At 37.0% G+C, this 16168-nt stretch overlaps 1 protein-coding gene across 4 annotated transcripts in view; it reads right to left on the bottom strand.

Annotated features, from left to right (window-relative positions):
- OXR1 (oxidation resistance 1) overlaps positions 1–16168 on the bottom strand; it is a 453716-nt gene that overhangs the window by 167970 nt on the left and 269578 nt on the right. The window lies entirely within an intron of this gene.

Below are 16168 nucleotides of genomic sequence, written 5' to 3'. Positions count from 1 at the left end.
AGATAAATAAAATGTAGCATGTGTGTGCAATGCAATAATATTCAGCCTTAAAAAGGAAGGAGATCTATCTTGTCAGACGTTCCAAGATGGATGAACCTTGAGAACTTTATATTAATGAGCATAAAGCGTTTTGTTTTGTTTTTTTCACTAATACGTAAAAGAAGCCAGTCAAAAAAAGACAAATACTGCATGATTCCAGTTATATAAGCCATCTAAAGTAGTCAGATTCAAAGAAACAGGAAGTAGAATGGTAGTTACCAAGGGTTAGCATTAAGGGGACAAGGGAAAATGGGAAAAAAATCAGGTTTATAAAGTTTTTGATATACAAGATGAAAAAGTTCTGCATCTCTCTTTTACAACAGTGCAAATATTCTTAACACTACTGAACTGCACACTTAAAAATGGTTAAGACAATAGAAAGGTACAATGTTTGACAGGATTCTTATTTAAATTATTCTCTGCATGTCATTCTGTGTATTTAGAGTCATAGCTGCCAGTCAATCATACTCAAGAATAAAATGCTGGTCATCAGTATAAGTTGAATCATGAATAGTGATTTTATGCAGCTTGCTGGAAGTGTGTGGTCCATCAGAAAGCACATGCTTCCACTGTGAGCCGTGTGGGATGACAACAGCATCTGGGCTGTGGCCACAGGACTGGTGAAACTTTTTGGAGTTTTAACCAATCATTGCTTTCCTAAACCTCACTGAATTGGAAAAGTCAACAGCTTAGTAAGGCTAACCTATATAAAATCAAGAACATACAGCACTGTGATTAAGAATATGGGTTCATGGGGTGCCTGGGTGCCTCAGTTGGTTAGGCGTCTGACTTCAATTCATTCAAGTCACGATCTCACAGTCTGTGGGTTCTGGCCCCGTGCTGGGCTCTGTACTGACAGCTTAGAGCCCGGAGCCTGCTTCACCTTCTGTGTCTCCCTCTCCTGCTTGTGAGCTCTCTCTCTCTCTCTCTCTCTCTCTCTCTCTCTCTCAAAAATAAATTAAAAAAAAAAAAAGAATATTGGCTCAGAACTTAGTCTGAGTGTGAATCCTGACTCCCCTTATTAGAAACAGTGTGATTTTGGACAAAATAATTAACCTCTCTAAACTTTAAGGTTTTGTTCCCCCTCTCATCCATTTAATGAGAAGTTTGTAATTACTTTGTGGGTTTCCAATGAGCAGTACATCAGGTGAAACATGTGTATACTTACTATAGTGCCTGGCACATAATAAACACTAATATCTTGGCTATCATGTTTTTTGTTTTGTTTTGTTTTGTTTTGTTTTGTTTTGTTTTGTTTTGTTTTTGGAAGAGATGTTTGAAGCTAGGGATTTTCTTCTCAATATTCAATATTCTGAGTGGGAAAATAAATCAAACTGTTTTAGTGAGTCTCTAAAATCAGGTTACATAATTACTTTGATTTGTAGATTACTTGTTTCTTCAATTATTAAGGTATTAAATATTCAAATATTAATGATATTCATCTTTACCATTGTTACCACCAAACTCTGACATTTTATGAAGTAGCAAGAGAGTATTGGCATCACCTTGCAGTAATGGAAAGAACATTCAATTTGGAGGGACAAATTTGGGGTAAACAATTTGCTGATTGCTAGCTGTGTTACACTGGACACATTATATGAACTCTACTTCTTTGGACTGGTCCCTCATATAGATAATTATATCAAGTTCTGTTGGAATCTTGAAAGTAAGCTAAATGTGATCAATTGTAATCATGCTTACAAAGAAACTCTGCAAACCCTAATAAATTCTTTAGAGTTATTTGATAATTAAAATGTATGATTAGATTAAGAATTATTGCTATAGGATGTATATCATTAGTAACTATTCATTGTGGAGTCATTGTCTAGGGCAAAAAAAGTGTTAGCCAATTACATGCAGGTTCACTTTCATAGGTGAAAATAATATCCTTTGTCTCATACGTGGAGCTCAAGTATGAACCCAGCTACACTGTTAATTGCTTAACCCAGCAGCCTGGCTTTGAACAGGCTGTTCTAAGATTTCTATTCTGGTAACTGCTTCCTCCAGATACCTACGATCTTTGGGCCTTTCAAAGACAGGCTGAAATTACATTCTAAAGGATTTTATCAGTAGTGATTTTTCTTCCTTTTTCATTTATGGAAATAGGTGCCACATACAGATGGAGGGTTTGATAGTTGTGTACGTAAGCGATGTCTACTTAATAATGCTTCCATAATGTTAGTGAATCAGGAAAACAGTCACTTAGACATGATATTCAATTTTAGACTCAACAAAGTCATCAAGTATCATTACCGAAGGGTAACAAACAATTGCTAACATTTGAGTCATTTTTCTGTGCTGAACAATTCTAAGCAATTTATATGGATTATTCAACTTAATCTTTATAATATTTTTCAGGCAGATATGTTGTATTCATATTATACTTAAGAAAACTGAAGTAGAGAGGCAGAAACCTGCCTAAGGTCACACAACTAGTAAATGGTTTAACCAAGATTTGAGTTCAGTTCATTCTGACTCCAGAGCCAACAAACTCAGCCATAAGGCTTTACAACATCCTTCCCTGAATACTTGGAGAGAACCAGAAATACAAAAATAGTTACCTATTACTTCTCCCACTTTGGCCTAGGCTTTTCGACTCTTTCTTTCTTTCTTTTTTTTTTTTTTTTTTTGAAGTAGAGGCTGGCCAGCTTGGGAAGCAGTAAGGCTAAGTAAGGCTAACCCTGGCCTCAGGGAAGATGAAAGGACACAGGAGAACCAGAATTTTGAGAAATTTCCAGGGTCAAGGAACAGCAATTACAGGATCTAAGACAGAAAGGGATGAGTTTCACATGGTTACTATATAACTAACCCAGCCATAAAGAGGCAACTGCAGCAAAGGGAAGCAGTAAGCCAGAAATGCAGTCTGGGACAAGTCAGGAACCCAGAGTAAGCTCAAAATATTGGGAACAAAAGTAGTTATGGCTAAAGACAGGCAAAGGTGGCCAAAAATTTCAGGAGCTAGGAGAGGTCAGTCCAAGTCAGCAACACAGAATGTGGCATGTATTGATTGGCACTTGGCATATTTTCTCCCTATGCACGAAGAAGGTTGAGAAGATTAGGTTTTAATTGAGGTCAAATGTAGTGGTTGAGTTCAGATGCTAGTAGGAACAGGACAGAGAGTAAATGGGAAGAGGGAACAACCTTGTTGATAAGAACAATGTGAGGGGCTCCTGGGTGGCTCAGCTGGTTAGGCATCCCACTCTTGATTTTGACTCAGGTCATGATCTCACAGGTTCGGGTTCGTGGGATGGAGCCCTGCCTCCAGCTCAGCGCTGTGCAGAGCCTGCTTGGGATTCTCTCTCTGCGTAGCTCTCTGCCTCTTCCCACTCCCCATTCCCTATGTGCTCTCTCTCTCTCTCTCTCAAAATAAACAAATAAAACTTAAAAAAACAAAAGAACAATGCAAACACCACTGAGCTGATGAATGTGTAACCAGATGTGCTAAGTATTTTGCTAACCAACGAATTTAGTACTCAGAGTCCAGAATTCAGATGCAAGTGGGACAAGGAAATGAATCCATTTTAAAAATTAATGATTGATCTATTTTACAACCACATTAACTTTGTAAGTTATTTCCTTCCTGTCTTCCTGTCACGTTTTTACAATTACGTAAATACACACATATATACAATTTTACAATTACGTAATTTTACAATTTTACGTAATTTTACAATTACGTAAATACACACATATATACATATAAACTACACATATAGAGATACACATACATACACCCATACACATAGAGTATTTATAGTAAATGTTAAATTCCTTAAAAAGTTGATAAAGAAGCTATGATGGGGGGCGCCTGGGTAGCTCAGTTGGTAAAGCACCCAACTTCAGCTCATGTCATGACCTTGTGGTTTGTGGGTTTGGGCTCCACGTCAGGCTCTGTGCTGACAGCTCAGAGCCTTGAGTCTGTTTTGGATTCTGTGTCTCCCTCTCTCTCTGCCCCTCCCCCATTCATTCTCCCTTCCTCCCTCTCTCTCTCTCTCTTTCAGAAATAAACATAAAAATATTTTTTTCAGAAATAAACATTAAAAAAATTTAATAAAAAAAATTAAAAAAGAAGCTATGCTGGATCATGAGAAGAACTATGATTTATATCCCTGAACCATATAGAACTATATATATCTTATATATGAACTCTTTCTTTTTGCAAAGTTCAGATAGCTTCTACCAGTTATCACATATGTGTCCATGTTAACTTATAACATTAACTAGTAGGAAAATTATTTTATCAATCCATGTATTTCTGTTTTAGGAAGTTATGTTGTACATCCATATTGCTTTATCAGTCAATATAGCCAGGAGACAGAATAGAATATAAAAAATAGTTTAGGTATGAGGTTGATAACACCAAGTTATCACCAATGGCAGTTGTAGGAAGCAGCTGCTAATTCCAGGGCTGGGGAACAAAAGGAAGTGGCTGGAATTATTAAACATAGGAACTTAGAGAAGGGTTGCTACTGGAATGAACACTGGTTGCCCAAGTAAAGAAGGGTAGCTGATAAATATTTACAGAATGGCAAGCACACAGGTGTTCCTTCTGCCTTCCCTCCCTGCAGTCTCCCTCTGGCGCCCCCTATGGGCAGAGCCTAAAAGGTAGCAGCTGGCAAAGCAGAAACTGTTCTGAGACCCAGCCCAGCCTCGCGAAGCTGAATCCTGAACAGTGGGTTTGGACCTGAGAGACAATAACTTAAAAACAGGCAAATGTAGAAATACATTCAGTGTACTTAATCATTTAATAAATGAAATCATGTAATTTGTCTATGTGATCAGTTTAGAAAATCCGCAGATACTTATTTCAAGCTAAAATTACAAAAATATTTCATACATTTATTAATTATCTGGAAAATACTATGAATTCTTCTAAGTATAACGTTATTTCCCCAAAATACAAAGAAACAAATTTACATGGAAGAAATGCCACAGAAAATTTACAGAAACATTTCATTCCTGTATGTAAGATGAGCATATATAAAAAAATTTTAAATACTTTTTTGTTTTAAATTATTACAGTTCTACTGACCTGAAATACGATTTTAATTTATAAAATATCTCCAATATTATTTAAATAGCATGAACAGTCTGTCTAAATATATACTTGCCTAATTTAAGAATTTCCTTGCTAATGTCATAATGTGTGATGGACTATTATGACCATTACTTTACAGAACAATTTAAACAGCATCCAAGAGACATATCTAGTAGACCCCCAACTATCCTTGTAACTAGACCACTGAATATTATTTAAAAATAAAAAAATTAATTATCTTTACTAGAGCAATATTTACATTTTAGAAATTTTAAAAGACACAGAAAAAATAATCTTACCAGACCAAGAAAATCATAGTTAATGTTTTAACGCTTTCACTTTCAAGATATCTCTTTTTAATTTTTAAAATCCTATTTGTGATCTAATTCTATGTGCAAAGTTATATTCAGTTTTTTTATTATAAATGTTTTCCTGTGATATTAAAGCTCCTTGTAAAAATAATATTTATGAACTTTTTACTCTTCTTTGAATAGACGAGCCATAATTTCATTAAATGGAATGTTATAAAAATGTCACAATGTTAAAAAAAAGAATTTCAAGTTGTTGTTGTCGTCGGTGGTGGTGTGTGTGTGGGGGTGTTATAAAAGATACAAAATCTGTACCTCCTCTTTGTCAATCTCTCAGCTACCATTATTTGTTCTTAATATGTTTGCTGCTCTTTTCAAATTAGATGTTTTTAATCTGCCAAGGACTTGGAAATCATACGATCAAACGTGTTAGGATTTTCTCTAAATTCAGAGTTAATGTGCTTTGAAATGAGAGTTTGAAATCTCTCCTCTGACAAAACTGCATGAGCTTTGGCACATAGATAAATGAGGTGTCATTTACTTTAGTAATTCAATACCTGCTCTTTTTCAAAAATATATATTGTTCAAGATTCTTGGGCTGAATCAAGTTGGTTGGTATCATTAAATTAAATGTATGCCATTCAAAGCAGGTGTCATTAAGTGAGATACTGTAATTCATTTTGAAGCAGCTTTAGTGACTCAGTCACATGAGAGTTTAAATTTGCATTAAAACAGGGGATGAATAAATGACCAAAATAATAGAATTTAATGTAGACATGAAAATATTGCTGGGTACACATGAAACCATACTCAAGTTCACCAGTTCATAGAGGGTCTGTGAATGTGCTTTATCAAATAAGGCAAATTTCATTTATTTAATTATAAAAATGTTAGTGAGGGTGATATGAATGAGACTAGAAGAACAAGTTGTAGACATTTTCAATATCCTTTGTGGAAAGTGGCTTAGCAATCTAGATCTAGAGCATTTAAAATTTTCTCACCTTCTGATTCCATTTCATTTTTAAGATTCTATTCTAATAATTCAAAATGCAGACAAAAATTTATGCAAAAAGATGTTCATAGTAGCATTATTAATACAACAAAGACTGGAAACTCTAAGCATCTAGTGCTAGCAACAGAATAAATTCTGGTACTTCTCCAGGTTAAACTAATGCAAACATAAAAATGATATTTAGTGTCTCATTTTAATGATGTGAGAAAATTGTACAGTATTAGGTTAAAAAAATGTAACACTGTGTCTAATTATGTGACTAAAAAGAAAATTCTCGTGGAGAAAAGCCATAAAGGAAACACACCAAACTCTTAACAATGGTTATCTGTGGCTAGTCAATGGTTGATTGTTAGCTTCTATTTTTTTGTATTTTCCAAACTTTCAGAAGTGTGCATTTTTAGAAATCAGAAATAAACAGTGCATATTATAATGATTTTTAAATGCTGGATTCTATAACCCATGGTATCTGAAGTAGAAACATTATTTTCATGCACACAAATCTCATATTCTGTTCATGACAGTTGCTATTTGGACAACCTGGTCCACTTGTTGAGAGAACTGGGTGGATGCAACTTAGCTTTGGTGGATAGGAAGTTATGTAGCCTCTTCAGAGGCTGTGTCCCAGAGCCTGCTAGTTCTCTCCCTATTATATGTATTCATCTTTTTCAAGGATAGAGGGTTTAATTGGGCACTAAGTTGTCCAGCAAGTAGTTTCTGGCCAATGAGAAATGAACAGAAGCAACACGACAACTTTTGAAGCATGTTCCTACAAAGGAAGTTCTGTGCCCATCTTTTCTTTTCCCTTCTTTTCACGGGTAAGGATGCAGATGTTAGAGTGGACACTAGAGAAGCCTTTTTTTTTGGACTTTGGGATGGGAAATGAATATTAAGGATGCCAGAGGAACTAGAGTAAGTTTCTACCACTGACAGCGAAAAATTTGCCCAGGACTGCCTACCTCAGACTGCTGTGTGGGGCAAAAAGAAAATCTTTTGGCCTTTATTATAACAGCCAAATTAGTATCCTAACTATTGCTGTTCTATCTGACAGAAGCAGCTGGATTTGGTTGGCTACTTTTAGAAGATTAGTTCACCATTAATTACACCCAAACTAAAATTACTATATTTATTAGCCATTCCCCAACATTTAAATAGCTAATCTTAACGCATTCTATAGGGCAATTAATATAGCTATTTGAGAGTGCAGAGTGCCATGCTACTTGAAACCAGATGTCCCCGAAGCCATCTAGGGTTCTTCTAAGAATGAATGCATTTTTTTTTAATTAAAAATCACTCATAATTTGCCATATGGCTCAGACTCAGTTGCTGGAGAAGATTCAAAGTATTTGTTGGGATGATGTTGGGAGCACTTTCAGGCCACATGGCTTTCTACACCAGTACTGAATTAAGAATCAGGTTCTCAGCCATTTATAATAGAATGTTAGAAACTTCAGATCTGATGTCTTAAGTATAAAGTAACTTTGATTTACTTTACATCTTAGAATACTATATGCTATGGTCCCTTCTTAGAGAACTAAATCTTGAATTAACCACAACAGAATACTGTTCAAGCATTTAAAATGGCTTTATTTGAAAGACTAATAGATGTATTAGCAATCTATTCTAGATTCTCCAAATCATGTCTCCTATTAAATCAAAACATCAGAAAACAAAAACGTATACAAAAAGTTAGTATTCGACTGGTGTTTCTGACCTAATCTAGGAGAATCATTACTGGATGTAATGTCTCTGTGAAAACACTTTCTTCTTTCTTTTTCTTTTTTTCTTCCTCTTCCTCTTCTCCTCCTCCTCCCCCACTCCTTTTTCTGGCAATACTTAATTCAATAAGCTCTTCCTTGAATTTAATTTCCAGAAGTATAAGGTGAACTTCAAGCTACCTTTCTTTCAATTATATATCTCACATATACATATAAAACCCAGTGTTTCCCATTTAATCACAACTACTCTGGTGGATATCTGCCCTTTCAGCCACCTAGCATATACTCGCATTACTCTTCCTGACATCACCCTACTCCAAGGCAACCCATGTGCTTCAAGGGTAACTGACTTGGCCTCCAAATTAAAAGTAGAATCTCTGGCTCAGTCCTCAGGAATTGGCATGACCCCATACCTAGGTCACATTTATTGAGAAAAGAATGGGCAAGTGCTCTAAGTTGATTCATTTAGGCCAAAGCTCAGGATTTTTGTTTGAGAGTAGAAAAAACTTTTCTTCTTTGCTGAGTATCAGTGAGATAGCATGTATAAGATACAAGTTCTCGACCATTCATAATAGATTGTTGGCTACTTCAGACTAGACATTTTAATCACAAAGAAACCTGAATGTGAACCAGGTAACCATGTTGGGACCATGAACTAGGAAGCCTCCACAGAATATAGGTAGCACTAAAGTAGAGTTGAGAAATGGAGAGAGCATGAGTGTGGGTCCTTTTCTCATCTTTTAAGTAGACAGATCAAGCCTGACCTTGTCAAGCTTACCTCTGGATTTCAGTCACCTTTGCCTATGAATTTATTTTATTAAAATCAATTTGAGATTGATTTTCTGTTGCTTGTAACCAAAAGCATCCTGATAGAGACAGCAAGAAATTGAGACAAATTCAGGGCTTATCTCCAACACTAATTTCATCTCACATTCCTGATAATGACAATTTCCTCTCTTCCAGGTTGTCCTTGTTTTGTTTTGTTTTGTTTTGTTTTGTTAACTTAATTATACCATTTTACAGTATGTTTAATTTCATAAACCTCTGCAGACTTTTCTTGCATTGCATGGAAAGGTGATGAGAAAGAAACATATGTTAATTCTCTGCTTACTTTGTCAGACACTTAATGTGTACTATTTTATTTAATTGTCAAAACTGAGACTTTAGATTTTTTTTTAATGTTTATTTATTTTTGAAGGAGAGGGAGACAGAGTGTTAGTGGGGGAGGGGCAGATAGAGAGGGAGACACAGAACCCGAAGCAGGCTCCAGGCTCTGAGCTGTCAGCACAGAGCCCGACGAGGGGCTCAAACTCACAAACCATGAGATCATTACCTGAGCCAAAGTCGGACACTCAACCGACTGAGCCACCCAGGCACCCTAAAATTGAGACTTTAGGATTTCCACTAATCTATAAGGAAAATAAGATTCAGAGAAGACAAGATTCCCAAGGTCACACAGCCGTTAATTCAGCTGCTAGGATCTGAATCCCCAAAGCTCAATCTCTATTACACTAGACTGCTTTTGATGAGTAACAAATTCCAACCAAATAATAACAGGCCCAGGGAAATACCATTTAATATATGAGTGTTTGAAACATTGGCTACTGCCTGCCTCTCTAAATTTGTGTCACATTTTAAAAATTAAAATTTTTGTTTTGGAAAAAAATGAGTATTTTTCAGGTCACATAGGGATAATTTCAATGTCTGCAAAATAAGAAAGGTTATCACTGAGTCCTAAAAAGAGAAAAACGTGAATGTGCTAATTTGAACAGTCTGACAACTAGTACCTATTTTCCCTCAATCTTTGTCTTCAGGAAGCACCATATGTTTGAAATGATTCTTTATTAAAGAGCTATTTTTAGATATCTTCCCCATCTCTCTAAGCCAGGTCTCATAGTTCAAATCTACCTCTATAGTTAAAGCATGATTCTTGGCCATTCTTCTGTTTTCATACTTTAATTTCTCCTTTGATTTTTTTTGGCAACTTTCCAGTCCATAATAACCTCCTTCCCCTGCAGACGGAGGCCAGCCTCTTTGTCTGCTTTTATATCATGTTTTTCTAGCATGCATTGAAGTTCAAGTTTCATACTTTTTCTTTCGACATCTGTTTAATTCTTCATTTTAAATTCTTGCTCCCCTCCTCTCTCTAAATCACCACTCTATCAGCCAGCCTCTTCCCTAATTGTTAATATTGGCAACTATCCCTCTGTGAGCTACTCCATAGATAGCAAAATCATGTCTAAATCTCGTGGCAATCACTAACTGACCACTTCAAACTGATCCTATGCAATACGAAAAATATAAAAAATATACAGAAAATATAGGCTCTGGACTTCAAGGTCTACATAGAAATATCTTCAAGGGACAAAAAAAAAATCTCCAATCTGGAGATGCTGACATAGTGGGAGCAGCATTAACGATGGTGTTTATGAATGTCAAAGTTGGAGCACATGAGGAACAATAATGGAATATTGTCTGATGCATCGTTTCATGTAAGAGTGGATGATAAAAACGTAAGAATCACGGCCGGGCGTGAAACTCAGATCAAACCATGAAAGCCACACCATGACAGTGCGCTGACAAGAAAGCAGTAGCTGTGAAAACTTATGTAAGGCCACCTTCAGCTGCAACATGTTCTGGTTATTTCAAAGCATTTGCACCTAGAGATATAAATAATAATCTATTTACCTTGGAAAAACAACTCCCACACAGACATTTCACATCCGATTCCATGAAAGAAGAACACTGAACAGGCTACAAATATTTCACAAGGTTTTACTGTGTTTCTGGGTTTCATAACAGTTTGTGATTAACTTAAATGGACACTGTCAAACTTTTTACACTATTTTAGCAAGATTTTATCCTGCTGGGTTATAGGATCTTGGATCCCAAGAAATGTAGAAATGGTTATTTACAAAATTTAGTATGCAATGACCTTTTTAAAACTTTTTTTTAAAGTTAATTTATTTATTTTGAGAGAGAGAGACTGTGTGCATGCAAGCAGGGGAGGGGCAGAGAGAGAGGGAGAGAAAGAATCCCAAGCAGGCTCCTCAGTGTTGGCACAGAGCCTGATGCTGAACTCAAACCCATGAACTGTGAGATCATAACCTGAGCTGAAATCAAGAGTCGGACGCTTAGGGGCGCCTGGGTGGCGCAATCGGTTAAGCGTCCGACTTCAGCCAGGTCACGATCTCGCGGTCCGTGAATTCGAGCCCCGCGTCAGGCTCTGGGCTGATGGCTCAGAGCCTGGAGCCTGTTTCCGATTCTGTGTCTCCCTCTCTCTCTGCCCCTCCCCCGTTCATGCTCTCTCTCTGTCCCCAAAATAAATAAATAAACGTTGAAAAAAAAAATTAAAAAAAAAAAAAAAGAGTCGGACGCTTAGCTGATTGAGCCACCCAGGTGCCTCTAAACTGGTTTCTAAATTTTTTTCAGCATAATACCTACTATCTGTGAGAGTGCAGGGAAACGCTCAATCTCGGTTGACGAGATTGTAAATTGACATTATCTTTTGGAGAACAATTTGGCAATATATATAATAATTCTCTAAAATTGTGAGTAAATTACTTGCACTTGGCAATTCTACTCTAATGAATTTATCCAAACAGTAGTAAAGAAGAAAGGCATATATTTATTTGTCTGACTGTTGATTAAAATACTATTATAGACAAAAAAGAACAAACAGAAAACCTTAGAAGGCTGACAACAGAGGATCTACTGAGTAAGCTGGGATATATCTACACTGTAGAGTACTATAGTCACTGAAAATGATGCTGCAGAATCCATTTATTGGCCCCAAAAGATACAGAGGATAAATTAGGTTAAAAAGAGTATTGAGTGCGCACTCTTGGTTGGCATGTTTTAGATGCTGGAAGAACAATACTGAACAAATCAAAGCACATTCCAGGCCGTTGCACCCATACTCTGGTGTTGACCTTAGCACCATATAGTATCAGCCTGTTTTGTCAACGTGTACACATTGTGCACACATAGTTTAGCTGGCAAATTATATTTTAGGTTGTTTTCTCTGGAGAGTGTGTTTATGCTTCCTTTCTCCTATTTTAAAATTTTTGTTTAATGTTTCTATTTATTTTTGAGACAGAGCATGAGCAGGGGAGGGGCACAGAGAGGGGGAGACACAGAATCTGAAGCAGGCTCCAGGCTCTGAGTTGTCAGCACAGAGCCGAATGTGGGGCCTGAACTCACAGAGTGTGAGATCATGACCTGAGCTGAAGTCAGACGCTCAACCGACTGAGCCACCCAGGCACCCCCCTTTCTCCTGTTTTTTATATTATCCAGTATTTTGTATAATGAATAATCATGTTATTTTTAATTTAAAGATTTTCATATGCAACAGCCAGTAATAGTGAAAAAGTAGTGAAAAGGAGCGATGAGAAAAGGTTTTCTAAACACAGGAAGCAACCCACTTCTACTTCAGATGTAATTCATTCACAAAAATTAAGGCCAAGACAAACAGAAAAAGAGACAGCCAGCAGGACAATCAATTATTTCAATAGATGTTTTCATTCTTTTTACCGAGACAATTCAGGAGGAAAAGATATATATATCTCAAATATATATATAGATAGATAGATACATTTTATTATCCCTCTAGTATAGTTTTGGGATTATAACTTTTCTGTAGGGACGAGAGGTCAGAAGCCAAAAGATTTCACTGAAAAGGTAGATTTGAGATACCAGAAATGATGCCAGATAAGAAAAAGAATACAATTTATGCAGGATCAGAAGTGTAAGTGAAGGATTCTGTACTTGGAGTTTTAAATACTCCCTCATTTATGTATCATAAATCCATGAAGTAGGTGTTCTCCATTTGTCTCACATGAAGAATGTGAGAAGGTTATCACATTCATGTTCATGCACTTAGGAAGTAAGGAAACAAGATATGAATGCATATCTGGGACCACAGTTAGTCCTTCTTTCATGAACTTGGTTGGTAGAGAAAACAAGATATAATAGAGTCAAAGACCTTAAAAGTCAAGAGTTTTATGTCAGCAAAGGACCTTATAGATCATGTGTTTCCATTTCCTCATATTATAGACGGGACTACAACGACTCTGGGAGGCTAAGAAACTTATCCAGGGTGACATTCCATCAGCAGTAGAGAGTAATGATCATAAAATATCATAATTTGAATCATTAAGCAATTATTTTATTTTCCTTTGGCCATTGTTCGGTGCCAGTTAGCAAATTATTCAGTGATCACATATCATCCAGATAGCTTCATGCAATTAATTCCATTTACATTTTAATTTAAGATATGCTGCATTTAATATCTAACTGAAATGGAGAGCCAGAGAACTTACTTTTTTAATTATTTAGTTTTTGTTTCCATTACCTTTATCAACTCTTCCTAAATACTGAGTGTTTTGAAAAGATGAGTAGACAAGGTTTTCAAATGATGCAATATATTTACTATTTTGACAGACCATCATGGGCTTCCAAATGTTCCCCATATTAGTAGTTTTAATAGCATTTATATTTGGTGTTACAATGAGATTTGGCAGTCCATCTCTGGAGCAGTAACTCCTCATTTGGGTAATTACCTGGCAGTCTGCTCACACAAAACCATGTAAACAGATGAGGCTAAAAACTATCTGAATTCATTCCTTGCTGAGGCAAGCACAAAGTGAAAGCTATGCATCAAACGAAGTATCCCTCCTTTTTGAGGCAGCCTCTGCCTAAACCACATGGTGCTGATGAAACTGCAGAGCATCTGGTGAAGCCATGAGTAATCTTTTTAAAACCCAAGGAACCTATCTGAAGTGTCTGGTCCACCCGTTGTGAATCTAAATAAAGTCAACATCCCATATACGTCTATACTCATAGCAAGCATTTATAAAAGACAGTGTTCCCTCTTGCTTCCTCTTCCTGCACCCAATGTGATAAAGCGTGAAAAAAAGTCTTATGAAAGGTAAGATATACAAGTTCCTAAGGCAAGCTTTTTGTAGCATATTGGAAAAATAAAAATGAAATGGCCTTAAGAAGAGCAGTTTGATCAGAGGATGGGATCTACTTGTCATGACCCTTGGCAAGTGGTCATGACTGTAATGCCATCAGGAGCCCAAGCCATTCAGAGTTACGCCCCTGCTCAGCAGATGGTACTCTCAGGGCATGCACGGACTTCAGGAGAGCCCCTATAGGTTATCCGTCAAGGTTCAGGACAGGGACCACCTCTGGATGCCTGCTATGAACAACCCTGGTCAGCTTTACACAACTTCCATGCAAATAAAATGAGTCACTAGGGAGCATCCTTCTTATCAGGACAGCCTTAAGGGTGAGGCTACGCAAAAAGAGCTCAGAGAAAAAAAAAAAAAAAAAAAACCTTAACTAGTTTATAGAGAAGAATTCTGTAACCAGTGGATCTCTCAAACTTTACTTAGCGAGCTGACATCCCTCTCTTTATTACTCAGGTTAGTGTCTATTTATAACTGCATTTCTTCAGTACAGTGGACAATCTGTAGCCCTTGGTTTTCCAATTTTAGCGCCAGTAAGAATTATTTGTTTCAAGTGCAGACTCCCAAGTTCCATCCCAGACATTCTGGCTTTCTCCACATTACCTCTAGTTTTACGTTTCTCAATGGTTTTCATCCATGATGCCTTTTGAAATAGGGTGTGTGTCTCTTTCCACTTTGAGAATTGTGTGTTGGGACAAATCTTTACCAACTTTACTTTTATTTTCTATTATGAAAAAAATGGGCTTATTTTGTCCCAGTTGACAAATATAATTACTATTATATTAAAATACTTAATGTGTTTTTTTCAAACTACATCCCAGTTAAGAACTGTCATTTTTCCATCATTTTTCCATCATTTTTCCCCAGTTAAGAACTGTCCTGTGGTGCCTCAGTGGCTCAATCAGTTAAGCATCCAACTCTTGGTTTCAGCTCAGATCATGATCTCACAGTTTGTGAGGTTGAGCCCTGCCGTGGGCTCTATGCTGGCAGCGTGGAGCCTGCTGGGGATTCTCTCTCTCCCTCTCTCTCTGCCCTTTGCATTCTCTCTCTCAAAATAAATAAGTGAACTTAAAAAAGAAAGAAAGGAAGAACTGTCCTATTCCTAAGGAGTATTTGTATAACTTATGTTTGTGGTTGATGTGGGTTGTTGGAATTTGGGAGAAACAGAATGGAGAGACACATGGGTGTAAGTAGTCTCCTTGGTGCCAAGATGTAGGGAGAGCCATTGCTAGTCTTAGGGTAAAGTATATTAATAATAAAATATCAAGAATCTTGGGACATCTTAGACAGGAAGATTATTATATGGATGGGACAGGGCTAACATTCAACAAGTTTGTATCAGAGATACTTTTATACTGGCTGATATGTAGCTACTGAACTAATCCCCAGATGGCCTTCTCCCTTGATGTCTAGGCTCCTCCATTTGCCCCCTCAGACCAACTGATGATTCAGGTACTAAAGCACTGACAATTACGTGGCAGGGGGCATCCAGGCTGGTGATCCTGACCTGTGATTGCATTTAATTGATTGCATTCAATTTAGCAACCAAAGTGGTTGCTAAATATGTTGAATATCACTTTGGATAGGGGTAAAATATAAAAACACTCATAATAATCCATTATTTTGATTGAGCCATCTGTAGAAACATGAGAAGAATGAAGGGGCTCAGATGAGACCTGAAGAATTACCCAGCTAAGTGTTACCTAAATTACCAACTCAAAGAAGCATATGTTCAATAAATGGTAGTTGTTTTAAGCTACTACGTTTGAGTTGGTTTGTTATACATTAGTAGCAATTGATATAAAAAGGGCTATGTGCTTTCACTTCCCACAGTAGCCAGTTCAAGAAGGAAGCTTTTGGGGCGCCTGGGTGGGTCAGTGGTTAAGCGTCCGACTTCAGTTCAGCTTATGATCTTATGGCTGGTGAGTTCAAGCCCTGGGTCAGGCTCATGTGCTGACAGCTCAGAGCCTGGAGCCTGCTTCGGATTCTGTGTCTCCCTCTCTTTCTGCCCCTCCCTGGCTTGCGCTGTCTCTCCCTCTCCCTCAGAGATAAACATTATATATATATATATATATATATATATA

The sequence above is a fragment of the Felis catus genome, chromosome F2, assembly GCF_018350175.1.
Source record: "Felis catus isolate Fca126 chromosome F2, F.catus_Fca126_mat1.0, whole genome shotgun sequence".
NCBI classification, from domain to species: Eukaryota; Metazoa; Chordata; class Mammalia; order Carnivora; family Felidae; genus Felis; species Felis catus.
Note: the sequence above shows the minus strand (reverse complement) of the source record. Positions and strands in the feature narration are given on the sequence as shown.